Source organism: Suricata suricatta, chromosome 3 (genome assembly GCF_006229205.1).
Source record: "Suricata suricatta isolate VVHF042 chromosome 3, meerkat_22Aug2017_6uvM2_HiC, whole genome shotgun sequence".
Taxonomy (NCBI): domain Eukaryota; kingdom Metazoa; phylum Chordata; class Mammalia; order Carnivora; family Herpestidae; genus Suricata; species Suricata suricatta.
In genome coordinates this window covers 125,754,133-125,780,304 of record NC_043702.1, presented here as the reverse complement: position 1 = coordinate 125,780,304, position 26,172 = coordinate 125,754,133, and the positions used below count along the sequence as shown (strand labels likewise).

At 53.4% G+C, this 26,172-nt stretch overlaps 1 long non-coding RNA gene across 1 annotated transcript; it reads right to left on the bottom strand.

Annotated features, from left to right (window-relative positions):
• Positions 1-606: 606 nt before the first annotated feature.
• On the bottom strand, positions 607-1,824 carry LOC115286660. The gene is made up of 3 exons (XR_003906195.1): positions 1,708-1,824; positions 1,504-1,592; positions 607-915 (listed from the first exon to the last, which is right to left on the bottom strand). It is a non-coding gene; the product is annotated as an uncharacterized LOC115286660 (long non-coding RNA).
• Between the last annotated feature and the right edge of the window lie 24,348 nt (positions 1,825-26,172).

The following is a 26,172-nucleotide window of genomic DNA, read 5'->3' as shown; positions in this document are numbered from 1 at the left end:
ACCCCTTTATCTTCACAAAAACTCTTTGAAGTACATTCTCCATTATCTCCACTTTACACAGATTCGGGGGCGAGGAGCAGAAGTGTGAAGGGGGTGCTAAAGGGGTCACAGGGGGGCCCCAGGAATAATCATGAAGGCATGAGTTCATGCCTGTGGGTGTCTGGGTGTGGATGAGGGAGCATGGAGGGAGAGGTGGATGGGAGCAAGAACTGGCCGCAGATGTGTCTATGAATGTTCTTCAGAAGTTTCCAGGCTTCAGGTCCGATATGGATAGTGGAGAGTGGCATCAGGGAATGTTCTGGGCTTAAATGAACTCCAAGATCAACAAATTTGCTTGAGATGAACTTGACCAGGGAGAAGGGGAGTGGAGTTCTGGGGGAAGTGAAATGAAGCGAATGTGGCTGAAGAGGGTGTTTTGGAGCTCCTTGCTTTTTGTTTTTTAATTTTTTTAATGTTTATTTATTATTGAGACAGAGAGAAACAGAGCATGAGTAGAGGAGAGGCAGAGAGAGAGGAAGACAGAATCTGAAGCAGGCTCCAGGCTCTGAGCTGTCAGCACATAGCTGGACGTGAGGCTCAAACCCATGAACCGTGAGATCATAACCTGAGCCAAAGTCGGACGCTTAACTGACTGAGCCACCCAGGCGCCCTGCTCCTTGCTTTTTGAACCCCAGATCCTCCCAGAGCCAAGGACTGGAAGGGGCCACTGCGATATGATGCACGGCTGCTCTGTGCACTCAACATAATGAGGTGTGGGGGCCGCACTAGCAGGAAGAAGGTCATCTTCTGCCTGCGACGGACCCCGTTGCTTTCAGATGCTCTCCTGGTGCCGAGGCCAGCTTGAGAGCCGCGTCCCCACGTCTGCTCTGCCCTCGGGATCAGAAGTGCTGGATCCTCCCTTCTCCAAATGCGGCACTGAACCAGACAAGCAGACAGGGACGGTCACCACCTGCCGGGTGCTAGACAGGAGCAGATGGACTCTCCGAGGAGGAAGAGAAGGGGTTAAGAGGAGGAGAGGGAGAAGAAGAGCGGGGAAGAGAGGGTTTGGGGGAGAAAAGAAGGAGAGGGTGGGAACCAGGGGGAGAGAGAGGGTGGGGCAAGACGGGAAAAAGGAGGGAGAGGCAGGACAGCTATAGGGTAAAAGAGGGGAAGACACAAGCTCTTGTCTTCTGGGGGCTTACAGTCAGGTAGGGGTCGGTGAAACTCAAGCATCTGGAGCAGCCTCTGAGGCTCTGGAAGAAAACACCGCACAGCCCGGCACCCCCTGCCCCTCCCCTGTGATTGAGAAACACTTTAACAGGTAGGCAGGCTCTTGGGCTGGAATCCGGAGGAAGCCAGGGGGACCGTGTGTGAGGAGGGCCTCTTGCCTCCTGTGGTCCTCCAGGAAAGTGATGCCTCACATCCGAGGTGTGGTCCAGTCTGGAGTGAGGGGCACCGCGGCGCTCCCCAGGGTCAAGGGTCATCACCTCCCAGAAGCTGAGCGATTCTCTAGGCTCTACTGACCGTCTGGGGATCCAGGAAACTTGCAGAACTTTCCTGAGCCTGTCTCCGCCAAACTCAGAGGCCATCGTGGAGACCGTAGGAGATGGTGCCTGGGAAATGTTTTATAAACGGACACCTTACCATGTCTGCACGTGGCTCTTAGATGCCCGACAGGTGCCGCGAACGCCTCCTGCCGGTGTCCACCTGTTCGTACCGCCGTCTCACCTGGACGGCCAGCATGCATCTCCCCTCGTTCTCCTTTCCGCCTGCCGTGGACACACAGTGTTGCATTAGTTTCAGGCGTACGTACAGCTTGGTGGTTGGACGGGCTTGTGTGGACGTCCCATGGGGAGGTGCCATCTGTCCCGTCACAGCCCTGTGACAGCACCATTGTGCTCCTTGTGCTGGGCCTTCCATCCCCGTGACTGACTCAGCCTGTAACTGGAAGCCTGTGTCTCCCAGTCCCCTTCACCCGCTGTTCCCCCCACCCCACCCCTCTGGCAGCACCAGGTCGCTCTCTGTATTTACAGGTCTGGCTCTGTTTCCAACAGTTATCCTAACGTGCTCAAATCACCCCCCAATATCCTTCTCCAAACCTGCTCTACCTCCTAGGTGCTAGGGCCAAAGCCATAGAAATGTCGCTGACTTTTTTATTTCTTTTGCACCCCTGTATCTGAGCCAGCAGCAAATCCTGTTGGCTCCGACCTTCCCAATACATCCAGAATCACAGTCACTGTCTCGCTTGGCCACCAGGGTTCAAGGGGCCATGGACTCTTCCCCAGGCTTCTGGTGTAGTTTCTCAGCCTGCTCCCCACCCACCTTCGCCCCCTTGGGTGCACTCCGTGCAGCGAATGCCTGTTTAACACGCGCACGGGATCCTGAGCCTCCTAGCAGAGTCCGAGGGCCCCCAGCACTCTGGGTGACAGCGGTGGTTAGAGCAGCCCACAGGCCTGCTGCGTCCGGCCTCTCCTCTCCCCTCCCCTGCGCCTCACCTCCTACCAGGCAGGCACACGGGCCTCCTCTGGCCTGTGCACTTGCTTGGCCCACCCTCTTTCTGGATGGCTCTGCCTTGACGCCTGCAGGGCGTATGTTCTCACTCTCGAATAGCATTTAAACTTTCTCTACCCCCCCAATCCCCCTCCTCTCTGTTTTCATTTTCTCCAGAATGCTTAGCACTTCTAATGGATTATACAACTTATTTATTCCCCCCCTCCACCTCCTGCATCCCATAATGGTAAGAATTTTGTCTGTTCCTCATGCCCCCTCCCTGCCCCCCTCCACCATATCCCCGGTTTTTAGAACTCTGTCTGGCATGTAGGTGGCTTTGGGGACATGCCTGAGTGAGTGAATGAATGAATGAAGGAATGATGGGTGGCTGACTGAGCCCATCAGTCAGTGTGTACTGAAGGCGCCGCAAGCCCAGGGAGGGAAGGCGGGCTGGCTACATCAAAAGCCCCTCTTGCTGCCGCTAAACCCCACAGGTCTTTCTATCACAGCCCTTATCCAAAGGCCACATCTCTCCCCTTCCAGCACCATCGGTTCACAGTCAGTGAAACAGCAGCTCTTCTGCCGTCTGCAGGGGCCTGTCCCTCTGGGCAGATGCCGCCCAGGCTGCAGCGGCGGGAGGCCTGGGAGCCCGGGGACAGTTTCCTGGTGCGGGGGCAGCATGAAGCAGAGATGTCCGTCCCTCTGGCAGGGCCGGCCTCAACCGCCATGCCTGAAAGCAGGGGTGCTGAGGGGGGTTGGGGAGGCCAGCGGAGGCCAGCTGCAGGAAATGGGCCTCCCAGAAGGCTGGGGGCGGGTGGCAGGAGACAGGGGTGTGTGGGGAGATGTCTCCCCTGTGCAGGTGAGGCGATGATACATTGGGGCCGTCTGTGCCGTTGTTAGACATTCCAAGTGGAGAGCCAGGCTTCTAGAACAAAAGCAACAGCTCTTCAAAGAGACAGGGAGGGAGGGAGGGAGAAAAACACAAACACAGTAGCGAGCAGCCCGCACGCGCACACACACCCCTCATCTAATCATAAAAACATATTCCAAACAGGTTCCAGAGCTGCCCTTGGAAGGGATGTTTGAAATATATATACATATTTCCCTGAAATTTTAACTGTCAGATCTCTCAGGAAATGGCTGTGCCGGAACAGACTTCCTTTCATGAACATTGAAAACGGAATTTTGAGAAGACAAAGCCCAACCCAACGGGTGACAATTGCTCTTGGAGGCCCTTTCTGATTTTCTCTTCCTCCGGATTCCTCTATGCACCCCCTGCCCCCACCCCCGACACTGGCCGAATTTCCCTCATTCCCCAGGGACCACTGTGGCTTCTGGAAGCTTGGAGGGCTTTCCTTTCATTACATGGGCTCAGGAGCCTGAGGAGGGAAGGAGACTGGGGACAGGGCCAAGTTCAGGAGCCGGAGGAGAGCTGGAGGGCTGCCTTGCTCAGCCCCTAACCATGTGGGACCTCAGTCTTCTCATCCATACACTGGGAATGATGTGCCCACTACACAGGACTGTGGGGAAGATTTGAGCAGCCAATGGATGTCCTTGAGAAAAGCTCTGAGGACTCTTCTTCTCGAGCTTGGAGACGATCCCAGAAGGCTTCCAGCCAGCCTTCAGTACCTGGGCCACAGTCCCTCGGGGTCGCTGCAATCCCCTTAAAAGTTCCGTTTCTCTCAACTTCTAAATGAAGGAGAGGCAAGCTTGGAGCAAGTAAAGAAGAAGAGTGTAGGGGGGAGGGGAAGGAGTTTGGGGCTGTTGACCCTGAGGGAAGAGACGGAGACAGATGTGTCCTAAGAGGCGCCACTGTCAGACGCTGAGTGTGATGCCTTATGAAGTCTTACCCATCCCTCCAAATTTCCCTGCCGGGAAGTCAACATCATTGCCCCATATTCCAGAAAAGGGGAGCCAAAGCTCAGGCTGGAAAAGATTTGCCTAGGACAACAGAGCTAGGGGTCCATTCAGGTCCTGTTCCCATTGAACTGGAAGGTCATCCTCACGCTTGTCTCCCATGGACTGCCGTGTGACGTCAGGTGCATTGCCTCCTGTCTCTGGGCTTTCTTCCCCATACATGTAAAGCAAGAGGGGTGGATGGAGTTGTAAAGCCCAGGCATGAGACTTTGTTACGGGGCAGATGATGTATTGTCAGGACATTCAGGGCCCATCCCTGAGAGGGGATTCTGCTGGACTGAGGCAGGCTGGTCCTCTAGCCAGTGAAATGTGCTGGAAGTGATGTGTGATGGGTCCAGGCAGAGGCGTGGAGAGCCATTACAGGTCCCCACCTTGCCTTTGCCAGATGGGACTGCTCTCCGTCCGCCTTGGTCCTGGAGTGAACATGACGTGGAACTGAGCTCTGCCGACCCACCATGGACCTGACTGTGAGCAAGACCAGCCTCTCGGCTGCTGTGAACCAGGAAGATTCGGGGTCATTTGTTCCCCGCTCTGGACTTGGCTTTAATGGAAAGGTACCATGAGGAAAGGAGGAGGAGGAGAAGAGGGATGATTACATCTTGAGGAATGATTCTGTCCCTTCCTGAGAAAATGAGGAGCCCATTCAGGGACCTGGAAGTGCCTGAGGGTTTCCCTGAGGTGTAAGTGGCTGTCTGACTTCCCTGAACTCCTACTGATCTTCTGGAACAGGAGGTTCAAGTGCTGGGGGTGGGGAGGGATGCTACTGTCCTAAGAACAATGGTAAGATGGTTGACATCAGCCTAATGGGTAAGAAAAGAGGAAAGAAATAGACAAGAAATACGTACCTAAGAAGATATTGTAAGATGTTTCTTCTGTTTCTGTTTTTTTAAATTTTTATTTTAAAAAATTTTTATGTCTTTATTTTATTTTGAAAGAGGGAGAGAGAGAAAGAGAGTGAGCAAGGGAGGGTCACAGAGAGAGGGAGACACAGAATCTGAAGCGGGTTCCAGGCTCTGAGCTGTCAGTACAGAGCCCAACATGGGGCTCGACCCCATGGACTGTGAGATCAGGACCTGAGCCGAAGCTGGACGCTCAACTGACTGAGCCACCCAGGCATCCCTGTTTCTGTTGTTTTGTTTTGTTTTTAAGTATACTTATTTATTCTTGAAGACAGAGAGAGTGTGAGTGGGGGAAGTGCGGAGAGAGAGGGAGAGAGAGAAACCCAAGCAGTCTCCACAGTCATCTCAGGCCCGACATGAGGCTTGAACCCATGAACCACGAGATCATGACTTGAGCCAAAACCGAGTCAGATGCTTAACTGACTGAGTCACCCAGGCGCCCCTCCTCTGTGTCTAACAGGAAACACAACTTTGAGGGCAGCGGAGACTCCTGACGCCTATTGAGGATGGCCCGCCTATTTGATGGGGGAGGAAGCTGAGGACCTGGGGAGGCAAAGTGACTTGTACGGGATCACACCGTGAGTGAATATGGAGACTTGGGCTTGGGCCTGAAGACTGCCGGCCTGGGATGGACCTTCTTGTTTTCCTTTTAGTGATTAACTGTAAAAATTCTTGGGGCGCCTGAGTGGCTCAGTCAGTTGAGCATCCAACTTTGGCTCAGGTCATGATCTCACGGTTTGTGAGTTCGAGCTTCGCATCCAGCTCTGTGCTGACAGCTCAGAGCCTAGAGCCTACTTCTGATTCTGTGTCTCCCTCTTTTTCTACCCACCCCCGACTCGTTTTCTTTCTCTCTCTCAAAAATAAATAAGGGAAGGTTCACTTGCAGGCTGGCGAGGAAGGTGGGAGCTGGGGCCCGGGCTCCCCCTGCCCACTGGGAAAGCAAAGTCACCGGCAGGCAGGTCAGGGACAGCCTACCAGGTCCCCCAGCAGGTGAGCATGAGGGCTGACAAGGGCACACACCCTGGGAGGAGAAAGGACAGGACCCATTAACAACAGCAACTACCCAAAGTTGAGGGCCTCGTAGACACAGGCTTTGGATTACACACTTACCATATTTCCTCTTATGCCGATCCTGTGACACAATCAGAAGATTCCTGGTGATTATATGAGTCACTCGAGGCTTGGGGAAGTTAAACAATTTGCCAAGATCTCACAGCTTGTAAGTGGCAGAGCTGAGCTTTGCGCCCCATCAGTATGACCCTGCCAAGGGAGGCGGTGAAGACAGGCTGGGGACAGAGGGCCAGCACGGGCAAGTGGGAGGTGGTTCCTCATGCCCAGGCCACCCCGGCCCCAGGGGCCCTGACCCAGAATGGTGGTCAGAGTCTCAACTAGCAGCTTCCAGCCCAGGCTTCCTGGAGCTCAAGACCATGGCCAGTCCAGCCTGGGTCCCTTTGATATATTACCTTGTGTGGTGTGGCAGTGCCTCACCTCCCAGCAGCAGCTGAGGAATGTGTAAGGGCTGCCGGTGTGGCCGTGGCTGTGTGGAAAGATCCATAGGTCCCCGGAGTCCCTGAAGCACCTGCCTGGGACAGATTTCAGCCTACAGATCCACCAGGATAGGGCTCGAGCAGGGAGGGCTTGGGCCACGGGAGAGCGCGACAGAAACTGGCTTCGGCCCAACGCACGTTTGTGGCTGGACATTTCCTCCCAACTAATAAACAATCATTATTTTTCTCCAGCCAAATGGAAGCTAGCCTCAGAGCACTCGGCAAGAGAGCAATAATAGCAGGTTACTGACAGACAGCGAGAGCTTAATAGGCCACAGACCGATGAGGGCCCGAGATTGATGAGGGCTGTGCTATCGATTATTGGAACCCCTGCCGGCCTGCCCCGAGGGGTTCCCCACGCTCTGTTTTCCATCCCGGGCAGGGCTCTGACAGCTGCCTCAGCAATTAGCTGGGCGGTGGAGAGGGCTGGGCCCCATCCCCCCAAATTGGGAGGGACAGGAACATATCTATCATTGTGAGGAGCGTGAGGACAATCGAAAGCCCGCGGTTTCAGCCACAGATGCTGGACACACAAGCCATAGTCTGGGTTTTCTTCTACAGCAGCACAAAAATAGCAAATGTCACCGAGATAGAAAACACTGACCACAGATGTAGCACGCCCCCCATACTCATCTTTAATAGCCAGAGCCTGATCGCCTGAAGGAAACTCCCTGTTGGCTGACTGAGCCCAGGGTCCTCAGGGCACCCCATGACTGGAAGGTGGAGGTGCAGAAGGCAGGAGGTGACGGCTGCCCACCCCAGTCTGCAGAGCATTGAATGACAAAGCAAGAAGGAGCCGGCTGGAGGTCCATGGCTGGAGGTCCTGGGGTTTCAGTCAATCCCTAAAATAGTCGATAGAAGCTTGCACGTGTGGTCCATAGCATTTATGAGATTTGCAAAGGGGTCTGTGCAAGCTGAGTCCCGGGATGTTGGCTGGTATTTGCTTTACTGACGTGGGTGCTTACCTGCACAGCTGTGGGAAGAGACCCCCAGAGTCTCACCTGCCACCACCCTCTCATGGCCTGCACTGCCCAGGGGCAGTGGCACACTCTGTTTTCCGAACATGGGGTGCCTCATGCTCAGCCAAGGTGGGCAAGGGGCCCCCATCCACTGGTGGGAAAGCCCTGCTCCATCTGTCACTCACGAGGGGACCACTGGCCCCACAAGAGCTGCTCCTGTGTCCCCATGTGGCCCTTACATGGAGGGCCACCGGGACCCCCATCCTGTGATTTTCCAGCCTCACTCATGTGGTGGCTAGGCAGGGCCTCTGCTGTGTGGCCTGGGCCTGGGAGTGATCCTGGGTAACTCTGAAGACGCCAAGGAGGACAGGCAGGCTCGACTGTGACCTTCTGGAGTCTCCAGAAGTGAATCACCAGGATGGTTAGATGGCCTGCAGATGGAGGGTCCTGGGGGCGGGGGAGGTGGAGGAGGCGGAGTTAGCCCTGCAGCTTCCAGCCCCAGGTTGGAAGGGAGATGTCCCTAAGCCCATCCGAAGACCTGGCATTAGCAGCTGCATCGGGAGCCAGTCTGCAGTGGAGGTGGGGGAGGGATGCTCGTGAAAGCCTGGGAGGGGGGGTTCACACTTCCCCAGCAGGAGGGAAGAGAGAAGACCCTCTGGTGTCCTTGCAAATCCTGCTCTCCCCACTCCCCCGGCCCAGCTCAGCCAACCCTAGGGCAATGGACAGCAATCAGAAGCTGGAGCAGAAGTGGCAGTTTTCCCTGGGACCCTGGGGAGCCGGGGCGAAAGCATCCTCGAGGACAAAGCGCATCTCCCCCACCATGGGGAGCGACATCCAGTGACCTCCCTCCATCCTTGCTGGGGGAGGACAGCAGGATTCCCAGGGACACCCACCATACCCCGGGAAAGAGTCCGCAGCCACCTAGCCAGCAGACCCCAGATGAACACAGGGGATGTGGCTCCACTGGTCCACAGGCTTGTGAGGCCCGGGGCTGCCAGGACACATGTCACAGCAGGGTCCTATCTCTGTTCCCCACCAGAAAACTGAAGCGCATTTGGACAGTTCAGTAACATTTGCATTTGTACACTCTTGTCAGTTTGACTACAGGTCCCCTGCCCCCACCTGTGTCCCTGCACGTGGATCTTTGCCTGAAACCGTGGTCATCAGAATCCCCCTCCCCCCAACTCCTGCTCTTGTCCCAAGTGCACAGAGAGCACGCTGTACCCGAGAGTCAGACTTCTCCCTACCAGCCTCCGTCCTGAACCCGAGGGCCGGGGTGTGGTCTGAGAAACTGACAAAGAGGTCCAGAGTCTGGCCAAGGCTTGACTGTCCTTCCTGATGCCCAGTTCTTACCCTGGGTTCTTGCCCCGATTCCTAGATGCCACCGGGGTGTTCAGCAGGTGACCTGGTCTCTGACGCACGTGGTAGTGCGGACAGGGAAGCCTTAGACAAGGTCAGTGTCTTTGGGTACAGCCATGGCCGCATCTGGCATGAAGACAAATGGAAACTGAGCGTCTGAGCTTTGGGGACCAAAGTACAAAGAAAAGAATAATGAGCACACTCCCGATTACTCTTTCCTTCGGTGCTCGAGAGGCCCAGACACAAAGTGCCCACATCACGTGCCGCCACACTCCTCACCGGATGCAGGGAACACGGCTGAGCAGGACACCCAGGCATGTGTAAGTCAAGCTGGGGCCTCAGGAGAGAGCGGTGACCAACTCTAACCCATTTAACGTTTCCAGGCATGTCTCTCTCTGCGGTTATTGTCTTATCAAAGATTTATATCTGTCTCATAAGCATCGTTCAATCCTTGATCTCTTGTGAGGCCTGAAGCCAAGAATTGACATTTCTTCAATGTAAATAGGAAATATTACAGAATGAGTTCAGTTTTTTAAAAAATTGCTTTCTTGACTTTTAACCCTGCAGTCTTGCTGACTATTTAATTCTACCCGCAGTGGCTGAGGAGCGAGCCCGTGATTTCTGTGACATGACACTGGGCTTCGAAGCAGACCGGCCGCCTCTCCAAACAGGAGCTGAGGTCTGCTGGTCCAAGTCATGAAATGAACCCCCGAGTTCCAAGAGGGCGGGAGGATGGGCCTCGAGGGAGGCACGTGGCCCTGGGCATGGGCAGCGGCCCCGGCCTGGGAATGGGTGGCCCTCATGAAGCCGAGGCCTTTCCCAGGGAAGCCAAGTGAGGGACAGGAGCTGGGTGCCAGGGCTGGCTGGCTGGCATGCAGGAAACCTGGGGGAGGGTCTCAGGACGGTGCCATGCAATTGCTTTTTGCCCTTTATTGGACAGTCGCTCTGTGCCGTTTTGGAAACAGCTCTTCCGATGCTCACAGCTGTTTGTGTGGGGCTGGACTGATGAGCCCCCAGCTGCACAGCAAACACGGAGACATCTGGAGGCTAAGGATCTTGCTGGGGCCACAGGGCTCCACGGTCACCTTGACTGTGGTCCTCAGAGTTGGTCCTGGGGAACAAAGGCCCCCTTCTGCCACTGAGAGCCTGGCCACGTGCTGGTTTTCACATCTGTGGTGGGGAGCTAGATCCAGGGGGCAGAGACTGATTGAGGGTAGAGTGTGTGTGTGTGTGTGTGTGTGTGTGTGTGTGTGTGAGAGAGAGAGAGAGAGAGAGAGAGACCATGTGTGTATGTGCAAGGATGCGCACTCTGCTGAGAAGCAAGACCACAGGAGAGGGGACTGAAGGGTGGGATGGAGAGGAAGAGAGATGAGAGCCATCATTCCCCTCCTCCTTCTCCTGCCTCCCTCCTTTCTCCTTGTCTGCGTGCCCCTGGACTTCTCCTTCCCTTCCCCTCACTTCTTCTCCGTCCCTCAGCTGTCATCCCTGCCCTGGGCCATCTCCAGGGTGCTAGGGAGGGGGTAAACCTGCATCGGGAAGGGCTCAGAGACATCCCCCCTCCACTCACAGGCGATGGTGGCCACCCAGAGTAGGCTGAGCACAGGGGCTCCCTTCTTCAACGGGCCCCAAGCCTGGTGCGGCTGGCTTCCAGAAACTCACAGAAAGCCTTTCAGGCTGATGAAGCAGGTAACCTGTAGTGTGTGTGTGTGTGTGTGTGTGTGTGTGTGTGTGTGTGTGTGTGCACGCCTGTGCAGAAAGGGTGAGCAGGTACAGGTTGCCATTAGTGTTTAAGCGTCCATGTGTGCTTGTGCTTCTGTGTGTATTGGCCCGTAGGTGTCAGCATGTCTGTGCACGTGCACGTGTGCGTGTGCATGTGCGTGTGCATGTGCGTGTGTGTATAGCAGGCCCAATTAGCTTCCCCAGACAAGCTCACCCAGGCTACCTTCAGTACAGAGCCGGCCTGGCGCCCTTCAGGCATCATTCAGCTGCAGACATGTCCTCTGCAGCCTGGTTTGCAGAGACGTACAATGGGGGAGCTACCAACAGACCTGAGGAAAGAACATTGGTTTCTTTGCTTTCCCGAGGATTTCCCCCTTCCCTAGTCTGGCTCTGCTTCCCCGAATCAGATCATGGCGTTCAGGTGTCTAGGCCCCCCAGAGGGAGAGCAGTCAAGGGGACAGTGAGAGTTCAGCCGTCCTGCCCAGGCCCTGCCCTCTCCGTCCTCCCTTCTGTCCCCCACACTCTGGGACAGTGACTGTATTTTCTGTTTGCTCCCTTCCTCCTCGCTCTCGGGCCGTGCAGCCCAGCAGGCATGCGTGGCCATCAGGGAGGCAGTGTGTGGCTGACACCCAGGCCCTGCTCGGTGTCCGGGACTCCTTGGGCCCCCGGGCCGTGTGCTTCTAGTGCCGCTGACAGGAGGGGCTATTTCTGGGTTGAGGACAGAGCTACTGAGGCCAACAGGGAAAGTATTTATAGAGTCAGCCTTGGAGAACAGGAGTGCTCATATCCCTGGAACCTTCCCTCGGTTAGAGGTTTCTAAAGATAGAGCCGAGAGGCATCTGGTATGAGACAAGGTACACTAATTCCTTTTAAATCCACCAAGAACATTCTCCGAATAAATGCTGACCAATTTTCTCGGGGCCAACTTCTTCCTCTCCATCCTGCCTCTTGACTGTGCCATGGGTGGGGAACTGTCCACTGCCAGAGAGACTGAGGGACCCAGCAGGAAGTGATGGGGTAACATGACATCTCTGGACATGGCAGCAGGGGAAGAGAAGGGACGGCGATCCACGTGTTTTGTAATCTGTGAGCTCTGTGCTGCGTGACACAGGCACTATGGTAATTAATCCTGCACTGTCTCTGGGAAGGAGGTGTTATAACACCCATTTTACAGATGAAGAAACAAGGCTCAGGGACTTGCCTAAAATTGATCTAAATTGGCAAAGTTACTGTGCTCCTCACCAGCTTGGCCCAGGATGCCAGGGATGAAGGCAGGTCATGAGTGGCATTTGTCTCCAGGTTTCAGTTGTACATTTAGATCCATGATCCCTGAAGCTCGCGGGTTTCAAGGGTGTCCTTGGTGACTACTGCATCTCATCTTTTGCCCTGAAATGAGAATAATTTCTGCAACCCCAGCCTGGTCAGGCACAATCTCTAGGGAGTGGCAGACTCCCCCACTCACCAAACTGTCGGACCCCTTCAGCTGCCTTATGAAGCGTGCCCATCCCCACTCTCTGTCCATCCCCCTTGACAAAAAGGGACATAAAACAAGTGCATGGATATCTGTTGACACCGCCTCTGTCTTGAGAGAAGACATGGGGCTCTGTCTGCTCCTACCGCTTGGGTGTCCTGTCATTTACTGTTTTCTCTGCTGCTCACAGATGAGGGAAGCAGGGCTCGGAGAGGTTATGCAACTTGGCTCAGCATCCCGCAGATAGCGAGAGGCCCAGCGGACGCTGACCCCTGGGACCATTGGCCTCGGGTAGCGCCTATTGACTTTCTGGCTGCAGCAGCATCTGCCATGGACTGTCGCTGCCTGGTTGGTTTGGTATTTTGGCCGATTCTCAATCGACCGCTCCGTGTCTGACATTATCGCCTGTGCAGTGGGTAATGGGATCTGATGGTTAAGGTGACCCTTGCTCAGCCAAACCACAGCCCATCCGTCCAGATTCGGATTCGGAGCACAGGCTGCCTTCCAGCTCTGGCCAGTGGTGGAACGGGGGGAGGGGAGGGCCCAGCTCAGGCCGGGGCGGGGGTGTGGGGGGTGTGAGGGTGCAGGGCGGCATCCAACTCCTGTGTTTGAACATGGAGCTGAGTGGCCAGGGCTGCCGGGGGGTGGGGTGCCTAGAGGCCTGCTTTTTTCTCAGGCCCTGACATTTGACATCCATGTGGCTTCTCGGGACTCTGGGAACCAGGAGGGAGAGGCCAGGGCAGCAGGACCACCCAAGAGAAAGGAAATTTGGGGTCTGCAGCTTTCTGGCTGAGAATGTCCCAATCTTTTCCTTCTGATGACTTAAACTCTATTCATCCTTAGGGGCCTGTGTGAGGCTCCCTCCTTCTGGAAAACTCCCCATTTCTCTACCTACCAGGGCACATGTTGTGTGCTCCACACATTCTGGAACTACAGTCAATGAACTTTGGAGAACACGGTCATTCTCCTAGCCAGCTCTGTAGCCCCTTCCCCATCATCCCTCCAGGGCCCCCCTGGGCTCCCTACTTCTCAAAGCAGCCGCTCCTTGATGAGATAGTGCTAAGCACTTGAACATTTCCTCTGCCTCTGGTGGCCCATCGCTGAGACCTGCCCTCTGAATCTGGCCTATTGGAAGCTTCCAGATCCTTAAAGAACACTCTTAGGGCCCCTGTAGGGCCTCTCTTTCCCAAACAAGACTGCAAAAACCTCAGCAGAACCCAAGAAATGTGCTTCTGGGAGGTGGTGCCTTCAGAGGCCAGTGCCAAGTGAGCCCATTTGCAGGTACATCGGGGCACAGCTCTTCAAAAGGTTTAAAGGAAATCATTTTATCAGCAACTCACAGACACTGGGATAGTCCCATTAGCGCTGAAAAAATTTCCGAGTTTCATTAAAAACAAGATCAAGCTTAGAAATACACAAATTTATCAACCATGGTTGAAAAAACCCCTTTCTTGCTAAGGTATTACCTCTGCTGGCAGGAGGCCTGTCAGAACATGGGGCTCATGGGACTGGCAGCAGTCTGTCCCATGGCACAGGCCGTGGTCTACGGGAAGGCCTCTGCATTGGGACCCAGAGGCCAGGCACGGTTGGTGGCCACATGCCTCTTGGCCTTGCGGGGAGAAGCTGGTGTGGGAGCAACCCAGGGCCTGGGGGTGTGGGTGTGGGAGGGAGGGTTGTGGGGCCCTGCTGCCATCTGCCGCCTCTGGCCGCTGCAGTTAACCCCAGGGCCTCTTTGTCCCCGGGTTATAAAGGAAGGACTGAGCTCAGCGAAGGAAACGCACAAGGTAAGCAGGTCTCTTTACCCCAAACCCACCTGGGCCCCCACTCATGCATTCTCTTTCTGTTTCACACGTGAAAGTCGCAGGTCCCCGGGAGGCTGTGTGCTGTCACCCCTCCCACACTCAGCACCCACCGCCAAGGGGCACAGGGAGGGGAAGCAGGGACCGTGTTCCTTACTCATCCTGCTGCTCTGTGGGTGCAGGTGCCTGTCCCCGTGCCCAGCTGCCCAGGGCCTCCACAGTGGGCAGAAAATGTCCCTGTCCCTTTCCCTGACAGACCTCCAGGTGATTAACATGACAAGGAGAAGATACCGGCCCCCCAGCCTACTCCTCAGGGACTGGAGAGGAGGCTCTTGGATGAATGGTACTATGGATAGTGGTGTCGTTCTTATTAAGATCATAGTGACAGTCTTAGCGGCCCCTGGTTTTACTGGGGCCCCATCGCCCCCTCAACCTGGCCCTGGCCCCAAGGCTGTGACCCCTTGTGCTTACCTGTGTCCTCTGCTTGTGGAAATGAGCCAGACTGGTCAGAAGCATCTGGGGCTGTGATCACAGGTCACAGACAGAAGCAGATTGAACACTCAGCTCTGTTGTCCTGTGTGCCCAGTTTCTTTTCTCGTCCCTGTCCTCAGATGCCACCCCAACCCACTGTGGTTGTGTGTTTGCTGTGATTTGGAGAAAGAACTAGCGTCAGCCCAGAGCCTGGTGATTCTGCATCAGTCCCAGCAGAGCCAGGGGAGGATCTTGTCACACAAGTGTCCCCGTGGTCCCAGGCAAGCCAGCACAGGGGATTGCCAGGGTGGGGCCCCAATGCGGGGGTCAGCGCCGGAGGTGGAGGGGCAGGAGCCGTGAGAACCTAACAGTCTGGAGTCGTGGTGCTCAAGTTTGAGTGTAAATCAAATCACAGTTGATCGGGCTGCTTGATAAAAATATACATTCCAGAGACCCTTGTCCTTGTCTTTGTGAAGAATCTCAACTCTTCCCCTGAGATTTTGCTCCATTGTGGCCCCTTGGCGACACCATCTCTGGCCCCCCCCAGACAGAGCTCTTCTGTTCATCCTGCCCCTACAGCACTTACGTGTTTCTAGGTTCCATTAGCCGCACAGGGACCCAGCTTCGAGGTGGTCATGTCTAAGGCTCATGTTCTTTTTTTTTTTTTAATGTTTTTTATTTATTTTTGAGAGACAGAGAGAGACAGCATGAGCAGGGGAGGGTCAGAGAGAGAGGGAGACACAGAATCAGAAGCAGGCTCCAGGCTCCAAGCTAGCTGTCAGCACAGAGCCTGACACGGGGCTTGAACCCACAAATCGTGAGATCATGACCTGAGCTGAAGCCAGACACTTAACCGACTGAGCCACCCAAGTGCCCCAAGGCTTATGTTCTTAAGATGACGATTTTGGAAGGGCCGCCACGTGCCAAGGTCTATGTGATGACCTTGCTGTAATATTCCCTCACTTACTAATCCTTGCAACAGCGTCTAGTGCCATTTTACCAATGAGGAGACTCGGGCTTAGCCCAACATCATATGGGGTGGGGGCTCAAACCCAGGTCTGTGGAATTTCCAGACCTCCACATCTAACCACTACCCCATTCAGCAAGGATCACTGGAGGCGGCAAGTGTTGGGGAATGAGGGAGCGAGGGCTGCACGGGTGTGATTTGAATGACATGCCACCCCGATCCGTTGGTGGGAGGTGACTGTAGGGACATATTAAGAACAGAGAATAGCACATAGCGGAAGGGAAAGAAAAATAAGATATAAACAGAGAGGGAGGCAAACCAGAAGAGATTCTTTTTTTTTAAATGTTTATTTTTGAGAGAGAGAGAGTGAGAGAGAGTGAGTGAGCACAAGCAGGGGAGGGGCAGGGAGAGAGGCAGACAGAATCTGAAGCAGCTCCAAGCTCTGAGCTGTCAGCACAGAGCCCAACACGGAGCTCGAACCCACGAACCATGAGATCATAACCCAAGCTGAAGTTGGACATTTAACCCATGGAGCCACCCAGGCACCCCAAGAGACTCTGAAATACAGAGAACAAACTGAGGGTTGGTGGAGAGGAGGTGGGGGGAGGGCTAAATGAGGGATGGGCATGCAGCTGGGCACTGGTGGGATGAGCACGGCGTGTTATAGGCAAGTGATGCATCACGAAATTCTACTCCTGGAACGATTATCATATTACCTGTTAACTAACTTGGTTTTAGAAAAATTAAAAAACAAACAAATAAACAAACAAACAAAGAACAGAGAACAGCACGCTCTGGTTTTAGGCACTAAGCAAAGGCCCCGAGTTCGGGAGCGGTGGAGGTGAGCAGGAGGTAGACCTTGTGGATAGTGATGCTTTGGGTCCACACTCCAGCCTCATCTCCGCAGAATGACCTTCGGGAGAGCAGGGCCTAGTTTCTGTTCTCACTTTCTTTCTTTTTTTTTTTTTTAAAGTAAGCTCTAGGGGGGCTTGAACTCCTCACCCCAAGATCAAGAGTCACATGTTCTACCGACAGAGTGGCCCAGGCACGCGCCCCTGTGTTCTCACTTTCTAAACCCGACTCTTGGGAAAAAAAAAACTGGGTCTTAGTGGAAACCCGCTCAATTCATTCATTAGATCGTTGTTTTCATTCATCCGTTCATTTATGGGGGGCCAGTCCTTGCTTCCATGTCCCGCTCTGTCACATGCTCCCCCATGCCCTCACTCCCAGCGTCCCCTCCGGAGAGAAATCTCGCAGGCCCTGCTGTCAAGGGGACATTCCCCCTCGGGCCTCATGTGGCCTGTGTAAAATCCCACATCAGGCTTGGTTCTCCACGTCCCTCTGACTTCTCCAACCTAAGATCCAGCCAGGGCGGGGGCTTGCCCAGCCAGCTCTCTGGGATGCCACGCCGCTGGCCTTCCGGAAAGGTCTACGGCCATTAGAACGACGTCCCCGTGCCCCTGCCTCCTGCCTCCGGCAGGTGACTCTGATCACAGCTGGGGGAGCAAGCTGCTGCTTCTGCCCAGACAGCGGGCATTGGAAATTATTCAGGAATAACAAACAGGCCAGAAACATTTGCATAAGGAATCACACAGAACAATACATGTTATTTAAACCATCTCTGGTTGGCAACAGAAGCAAAAAGCAGCTGAGATAAATCTGCAATGCAAATCAGCCTTATTTGGAGCTGAGGCTCAGCTTGTTTGGGGGTGGGGGGCGCAGCCAGAGACGGGGAGAAAAGAAAGCACCATTGTCTCCACTGCCCCCCCCTCCAACTACGCCTTCTCCGCCTGCCTACATTTTCTCATTTCTCTCCTTCCCTCCCTTCTTCAGAGATTAATGGAAACAATTTGTCTTCTAATGTGACTACAGCTTATGAATTCTTTGTCTCCCTCTAATCCTTTAAATTACCCACATAATAAAATATGTATCCAGTGATTTCAGGTCATAATTTGATCTTCCAGGGAAGGTGGGGAGGGGGGTAGGTGAGCTGAAGCGGCCCTTCTCATGGTTCGCTCCTCCTCTCCATTTGTCTTTATTTGTCATCCATTTGTTTTGCTTTGTGTTGTTTGCTTAATGATCTTCCTCTGGCTTCCTCTCCGGGTTCTGCCCCCCCCCCCCCCCCCCGCTGCACTTCCGGAGTGTGCCTGGGGTCCGGGTGTGAAGGGGCAGTGCAGGGCAGGGCGCGGGGTGGGCTCCTTCTCAACACCAGCCCGAGGCTCCTGATTTCCCAGGGGCAGCGGGTCCTGGAGGACCTAAGGTGCAGGTTGCCCCGGTCCTGTGGGGCCAAGGCAGGTGACAGTTCCACAGTTAACCAGTCTGGGTGTCCCCTCTCATGGACATAACATCACAAGACAGCTCGCAGACCTTGTGGGAAGTGTCTGGCAAGCTCACCACCATTCCCCCTGGATCCCCTGAGCTGGCCACCCTCAAAACCATTTAAGGGGTGCCTTCCGCTCCCTCTCGTGGGCCCTGTGCGAGGCACCTCCCCCAGCCCCCCTGGGTTCCCTGTGGCAGTCAGGGAGGCGCCTTCTCAGGGGAGGGTGGTCACAGCATGGGACCCTGTATCTCCATGCCTGCGCTCTTGGTGATGAACCCAGGCTGGGCTGGGCCAGGGCCTCGGGGCGGGCCTGCCTGGAATGGAACTCTTTTTGTAATTTGCACAGAAGCAGGAAGCATCGTGGTAAGGACAGGCTTGGCCTTGACATGGTCGCCCCTCCGCTTTGCACTGAGATCGTGTCCCGGTCCCCAGAGTGGCCTTGCCCTTGCTTCGGTGACTCGGGGCACCCCCTGCCCCACGCCCCCCGCATGGAGGTGGAGGGTGCACACCTGGTGTAGGGAGCAGCCGGCGTCAGGGATGAACTCAGGTGCCCATGTGCTAAGAATCTTCCCCAGTGCCCTTTGGTGATCCCTCCATTTCAACCAACACCCCGTCCGAACGCCACCCTCTGGGTTGCCGAAGTGGTCACCCCGCATCGCGCAGGGAGCAGCCCTCCGCTGGGCGGGGGAGGCCCCGTGAAGCTGGCGCCTCCTTGGGGCAGAGAGAAGAGAGGGACCCTCGCCCTCAAGGGCTGGAGGAGAGAAGTGGGTGGAGCAAGGGCCGGCTGGGAGCCAGCCACGGGGGTCTCGGGGGTCCCAGCCCAGGCGGGAGGTGAGGCCAGGACTAAGTAGTCGGACCCTCACTCTTCTCTCTGCAGAATCTAGAAAACAGGGACGCTTTATACAACTCATTTGGAGGCAAAACCTGCCTGAACTGAGGCTATTTATAGTCTTTTATTTATCCCCACTTGGCGTGAATATTCATGGCTCTCCCTGCAGAAATATTAATGTGCCTGATTGCTGGGAGTTGGCCCAGACCTGGCTGGGATGCTCTATACACCGGAGGGGATAAGTAGCCTGTCACCTCCCTAAAATCAGAAACCTTCCAAATTCTGGAACACATCAGGCCGGGCGTTGGGGGTCAGGGGAGCCGGGGCTGTGAGGCCTGGGAAAGCACCTTGAGAGCATGAGTGGGTGGTGTTGGGTCCAGAAGGGACGGGCTGGGTGGGCCAGGCAGTTTGAAGGAGGCTTGATAGGACCAGGCAATGAAAGAGAGACTAGATGGAGGGGCTGAGGGTGGGGTGTGAGGGTGCGGAGGGGGTCTGGGAAAATGGCTGCAGAGTGGGGCCACTTCTTAGTTTCTGGGAATGATGAGGAGGCTTTTTAAAAATTTATTATTATTTTTTTATGTTTATTTTTGAGAGAAAGAGAGAGAGAGAGAGAGAGAGAGAGAGAGAGAGAGAGAGAGAGAGAGAGAGAAACTGAGCACGATAGGGGAAGGGCAGAGAGAGGGAGACACAGAATCCAAAGCAGGCTCCAGGCTCCGAGCTGTCAGCACAGAGCCCGATGCAGGGCTTGAACTCATGAACTGTGAGATCATCACCTGAGCCAAAGTCGGCCGCCAACCAACTAAGCCACCCAGCGCTCCAAGGAGGAGCAAGGCAGATGCTTTATATCAGAGCCTGTCTTTAGAAGGAGGTGCCCTATTGCACGTGTCCCCTGGGAAAATAGGCCCAGGTCACGTGTCAGGAAGAGCTGCTGGAGCCTGATTATGGGAATACGAGCGGCTCAGGGTGGCAGGGTCTGTGTCTGGGGCACCCTGTGGCTGCAGGACTCTTGGTCTCTGGTCTCTGGGGTGACGGGGTTGCGGCCTGTGTTGGTCTGAGGAAAAGAGAGGAGCAGGTCAGGACAGCAAGGCCCTCAGGCTCCGCTCAGGGAGGCTCCGAACCGACGTCTGGGCGGCCTGGGGCCTGCAGCACCCACTTGGGGAAATACAGGCAATACTCTTTCCAGAAGCAGAAATTAATCCTTCCCAGGAGCCCCACCTGTCTCCCTAACCCCCTCACTTGCTGTCCCAGGAAACATCCCAGCTAATGTGGATGGAGAAGCGGCACGGAGAAGCCAGAAGCGAACGGAAGCCACCTTACACGGTTGTGGTACCCTCATGGGCCACAGGAATGCCTCCCATGACTGTTCTTTTCTCTGCTTCCCTCCGAGGGACAGGCAGCACCTTGATGTCTGATGTAAAAGCTTTTTTTTTTTTCCCTGCCAAAGAGCTCCAGGGTCAGGCTGACCTTAGAGAATATTCCGGCCACTGGCTTCACTTTGCAGGGGAAGAAACTGAGGCAAAAGCAGGGACAGGGGAACCTATCTTCCAAGTCCCTTCTCCCTCCTGGATGCTAGACGGCCACTCCTCCCCAGCCCCTCACCCAGTGCCTCCCTCCTCATCCCAGGCTAAAAAAATTCCCCTTCCTGAGGACTCACACGATTTAAATATTTGGAGACTGCTGTCATGTCACTCCGTGGTTGTTGTTCAGCCCAACAACGCAGCGATGTCTATTTAAATACTTGTTTGCGTTTCTGGCGTGGTCTTTCCTGTCTCTCTTCTCCCTTGTCCCATCCGTGGTCACCCAGCTGGTCTCAGTGCCCCAGGGGCCTGGGGGGAATGGACAGGCCTCTGGAGAGGGGCCCAGGGCAGCTGGGCACAGGGAAGAGCCTCTTCCCCTTTCTGAGAAGGACTGGGACCCACCCCCTGCACACCCACTGCCTAGATGCCGTGTATGGCCCACCCAAGGTTTCCTGGAGACCGTTCACAGCTGCGAGGAAGTTGGAGGAACGTGGACTCGGGATCCAGACCAAAGGCAATGGAGTCCAGTTCCTGCGTGATGCTGGGCCAGTCACTCAACATCTGAGCCTCAGTGACCTCATCTGAAAAATGTGGCAACAATCGCTATCCTGGAGGGAGGTCAGGACTAGGACTTAGGTGGTTGTCCTGACCTTGTTTATCGATGGCATTTCTAAAAAATTTAGATTTATATCCAAGGTAGGTAGCACACAGCGCAGTGATGATTTCAGGAGTGGAATCTAGTGATTCACCCCCTACATATAACACCCGGTGCTCCTCCCAACAAGTGTGCTCCTTAGTGCCCCTTCCCATTTAGCCCATCCCCCCCTCCCACAACCCCTCCAGCAACCCTCAGTTTGTTCTCTGTGTTTAAGAGCCTCTTATGTTTTGTCCTCCTCCCCATTTTCATATTATTTCTGCTTCCCTTCCCTTATGTTCATCGGTTCTGTGTCTTAAAGTCCTTATGTGGGTGAAGTCATATGATATTTGATTTTCTCTGACTGATGAATCTCGCTTAGCATAATACACTCTAATTCCAATCACATAGTTGCAAAGATTTCATTCTTTTTGATTGCTGAGTAATACTCCATTGTATATATATACCACATCTTCTTTATCCATTCATCCATTGGTGGATATCTGGGCTCTTTCCATACTTTGGCTGCTGTTGATAGTGCTGCTATAAACACTGGGGTGCATGTGCCCCTTCAAAACAGCACACCTGTGTTTCTTGGATAAATACCCAGTAGTGCAATTGCTGGGTCTTAGAGTAGTTCTATTTTTAATTTTTCGAGAAACATCCGTACTGTTTTCGATAGTGGCGGCACCAGTTTGCATTCCCACCAGCAGTGCAAAAGGGATCCTCTTTCTCGGTGTCCTCACCAACATCTGTTGTTTCCTGAGTTGTTGTTCATTTTAGCTATTCTGATGGGGATGAGGGGGTATCTCATTGTGGTTTTGATTTGCATTTCCCTGATGATGAGTGAGGTGGAGCATCTTTTCATGTGTCTGTTGGCCTATTGATGGCATTTTTGACCTCCAAAGCAGAACAGGCCTAACAAGCCAGTGGAGAGGGACAATGGGAGAAATTATTTGAAATTGGATTTTCCATGAAAAATCCAAACTGCATACTTTGTTCTTTCCAGTGGTGATAATTGGGATTTAATTATAATTATTAACTAATAAACACAACTGCCATTTATCCAGCATGATTTGGTTTGTTTTTAGTATGCACACTATATTTTCATTTAATTACCATAAAAATTAAGCATTTATTTTTTGATGTTATTATTATTATTATTAAGGTTTCCATTTTATGGATGAGAAGCTGAGCTCAGAAAGGCCAAGTGACTTTGCCTAGGTCATCTAGTGGACACAACCAAGACCAAATCATCAAGTCTTGTCTTCTGGACAAGTGAAGGCTTATTCCGTATCACCCCTTTCTCAAACTATGAAGGCAAATGACTTGCTTGCCTACAGAACCCATTTCCCTGCCAATATTTTTGGCCTTTTAAAATGGGGATTAGAATGGCTACATAAATTGTGGCCTATTCATACCATGGAATGCTACGTATCAGTACACATAAATAAGCTAGAGTTACAGATAGCAACATGAATACATTGAAGGAACAGGTGTTGAGAGAGAAGTGAGTTCCAGAACATGCATAGTATGACAATTGTATGTTTCAAAGAAGTGAATTGGTACCATATTAAAAAAATATATGGAGCACCTGGGTGGCTCAGTCGGTTAAGCGTCTGACTCTTGGTTTCAGCTCAGGTCACGGTCGCTGTTCCGGAGTTGGAGCCCTACCCTGGGCTCTGCACCCACAGCATGGAGCCTGCCTGCAATTCTCCCTTTCTCTCCTCCGCTCCTCCTCTGCACTTTCTGTCTCTCAAAATAAATAAAACTTAAAAAAATATGAGGGGCTCCAGGGTGGCTCACTCGGTGAAGCATTTGACTCCTCATTTCGGTTCAGGTTATGATCTTATGGTTCATGAGTTCAACCCCGTGTCAGGCGCGGATAGCACGGAGTCTACTTGGGACTCCCTCTCTTCTCTCTCTGCTCCTCCCCTGCTTGCACATGCACACACGTGTATGCTCTTTCTCAAAAAAAAAAAAAGCCTCTGAAAACAATAGTATGTACTTACCGTAAACCTCAGCATTGTAATCTCCGTCATTCACATCCGAAGAATGAACATTTATGTTCACAGGTGAACTTGTGCAGAAATGTCATAGCCCCAAACTGGGAACACTCCAAACATTCTCCAGTGAATGGTCACGCACTGTGGTACATCCACACAACAGAAAACGACTCAGCAATACCAAGGAGCAAACTTCGGATAGATGCAACACTTGGATGGATTTCCAGGGCATTCTGGTTAGTAAATAAGCCCAGTCTTAAATGATTATACAATAGGATTCCATTGAAATAATGGAATGGCAGTATATATTACTTGGAATGGCAAACTAAAAAGAATTGAAGAACACGTTGATGGTGGTCGGGGGCCTGGGAGTGGGGGGTGGGGTGGGGAGAGAAGAAGGGAGCTTCACCTGGGAGAGGGTCCTTACGGTAGAGCAGCTCTGTGGCTGAGCGTGGAGGTGGCACACGGCCCTCCAAAGGAGTTAATAGAGCGAAATGCTCACGTATGGATGCACACAGGCGTGCACCAACAGACACACGTGCCTGTAAACCGGATGAGATCTGGACAAGGTTAGTGGGCTGTAGCGATGTCAGTTTTCTGGTTGTGACGTTGCAGGATGGCTCTGCAAGATGTTTGTCCTGGCAGGAACTGGGTGAAGAGGATAGACTATCCATTATTTCTCACGTCCGCATGTGAATCTACAAGCGTCTCAAGATAAAAAGTTGACAAAATGGTGTGAGGTAGAAAGATGCAGGGCAACAGTAAAGCCCCAGTTTAGGGTGGTGGTAACATCTGGGGTGGGAGGAAAAAATGGGTTTGTTTTACACTGTGGTTTTCCACACATTCAATATTACCCCCCCCTTTTTTTTAAAAAGTGAGGTGGTGGAGATATAATTGCTTATGATATTATTTGACATTTCTTTTGGGAAGTCTGACTCAGTCCATAATTAAAATAATGATATAAAAAAAGCCCACCCTCTGTGGGCTCCAGAACTCGAGCGGAGGATAAAGGATTTCAATCTGGCCGTGAGTCTGTTTCATCTTGTGTCTTGTGCAAAGCCTTTGTGGGTGAAGAGCTGCACCTTCGGCTATTTGGCAGACGATGCTTGAAGGAGCCCAGGGACTCTGTAACGTGAAAATGGCAGTTCTGCCCATCCCAGCCCTGCCAACCGCTGGCATCATGTCAGCAACCGGATAAGGTGCTCACAAACAGGTGATGTTATTTTAAGCAGCGCAAATCCGGCTGGGCTGCATTGTCTGGCCAGCTTCTCCCAGGGTTCCCAGCTGAAGAGGGGACAAGAGTGTGGGTGGAGAAGAGTTACCAGGGAGGGAGGGTCTGGAGGGCAATGAACTTGCTCAGTGGGGGACTGCTGGCAATCCGTGAGAACCAGCTGAGCAAAGCCTGGGGAATCTATGGAGTGTTTTCCGGGAGCCCTGGGATTGGAGCATCAAGGTTTTGTTTGGAAATTGCAAGGATTTGGTGTCTGTCAAGTGTCATTAGTGCATTGGGAACTGGCTGGCCTTGAGAGCCAGGCTCTGTCCTGGCCTTGCAGGCTCCTCCGACAAATGACTTGGGGGTGAGACTCAACAACACTGACGCTGTAATGGCAGCAGCCTCACAGTTTCTTTCTTCAGCTTCTGCTGAGGGTGAAAAATTCCATGGTCCCCGAACATCCTTTGCCCACCTGGTGGCCACTGTATCCCAACCAGACCCCCAAGCATCCAGGCGACATTATAAGACAGCATACTTTGTCTCAAAAATCAGCCACTGGCCCTAAAAGGTGATAAGAGACTAAAGATTTCTGTAAACATTGAAAGAGGAAAGAAAGCGGACCACCCTCGGTTTTTCCCACACCACCTTCCTGGCTGACTATACCACTTAGGCTCTCCACCAAAGGGGTGATTTAGAACTGCGGGAGGAGCAAGTGAAAGGATATGAAGGTTAGCTGAGAGTCAAAGGCAGAAGGGGTGTCCCACAGGAATTTCCATTCTGCTCCTAGTAAGGGGCAGGCTCTCAGCAGCCTGCCTTGTACAGTGGTGCAGGGTGTACACTGCCCAAACCCAAGAAGGGCCAAGCACATGATCGTCTATGGGATTGGTGGGGTGGGGCACTGCCATGTGGGGGCTGTCTGTGAGTGGACTTGGGACGAGTCTGTACCTGATAATAGGTCGCTAACATCTGGTAAGCAGCTGCATCAGACACCAAGTGAAGCATTTTCTGTATGGGATTTGATCCTTGCAGCAGTTTGGCAAGGGGGGATTTTGCCCCCTGTTACAGATGTCCCAGGGACAAGGCCCAGTGTTAGCTTCCCACATAAAGGTGCTCTGTTTCCCATCGACTTCAAGTGCAGTTCTTCAGCGTGTGTGTCCAGCCTATCCCGGCACCAGTTATGTAGGTGTCCTTGAGCATGCATGTATGAGAAAGTAGGCTGAGTCTGAATTCATCGGGTGTCGGTTTTGAGAAGCCGGGGTCCTCGTTCTCTCCAGGACTGTGATTCTCTGGACCTGGGTTTTCTGCCCTCTTTGTCCTGCCCTGGAAGGGCCCAGTTGCTGAGCAGGGTCACGTCTGATGATGACAGCAATGATTCTTGGAAGCAGGGTGGGAAGTCCACAGAAGATGGCCTCATCGTGGTGGTTTTCCTGCTCGCACATCCACACCCTGGGAAGAGAAATCTTCCAGCTGCCCGGCTTTGGCCTTTCTCTGGCAGAGGCTTCGGAGCTAACTCTGGGGGCTATGTGTGTGCGTCACCATCAGGTCTGATTGGGGGGCTCTCCTCAGGGACTGCTGGCCTTCTGAGGGAGGCACAATGACTCTCATTCCATAGACGAGCCGACTGAGTTTAAAGGATGTTAATTAGGCAAGTTGCTGGAGAATATCTAACGAGTACATGGCGGACACTGGACCCTCTGGAAACTGCTGGAGCCGCACCGGCCTCGCTGGATGACGCGGTCACAGTAACGGCTGACGTGCACGGCTCCTGCCATGAGAGGCGGAACTGGCATCTCCTTCTGCTACTACTGCTCGTGTGAATTTAAGCCTGTTGCTGTTGATCAGGCCTCACAATGTTCCAAATCAGGCCAATATTCCCCACACACTTACCCCATAAGAAGAAGCATATTCTTGACCCTGCATAAGGGATTTTAGATCAAAGCGCTGCAGATGTTTGCCAAAAGGCTCTTCTAATGAGCCTTGCAGACCCAAATCATAAGGGGGACTAAAAACACAAGAGTTACAATTAACTCTGGCATGGAAAAAAAGAGCCTAACTTACAGATAAGAAACAGATAAG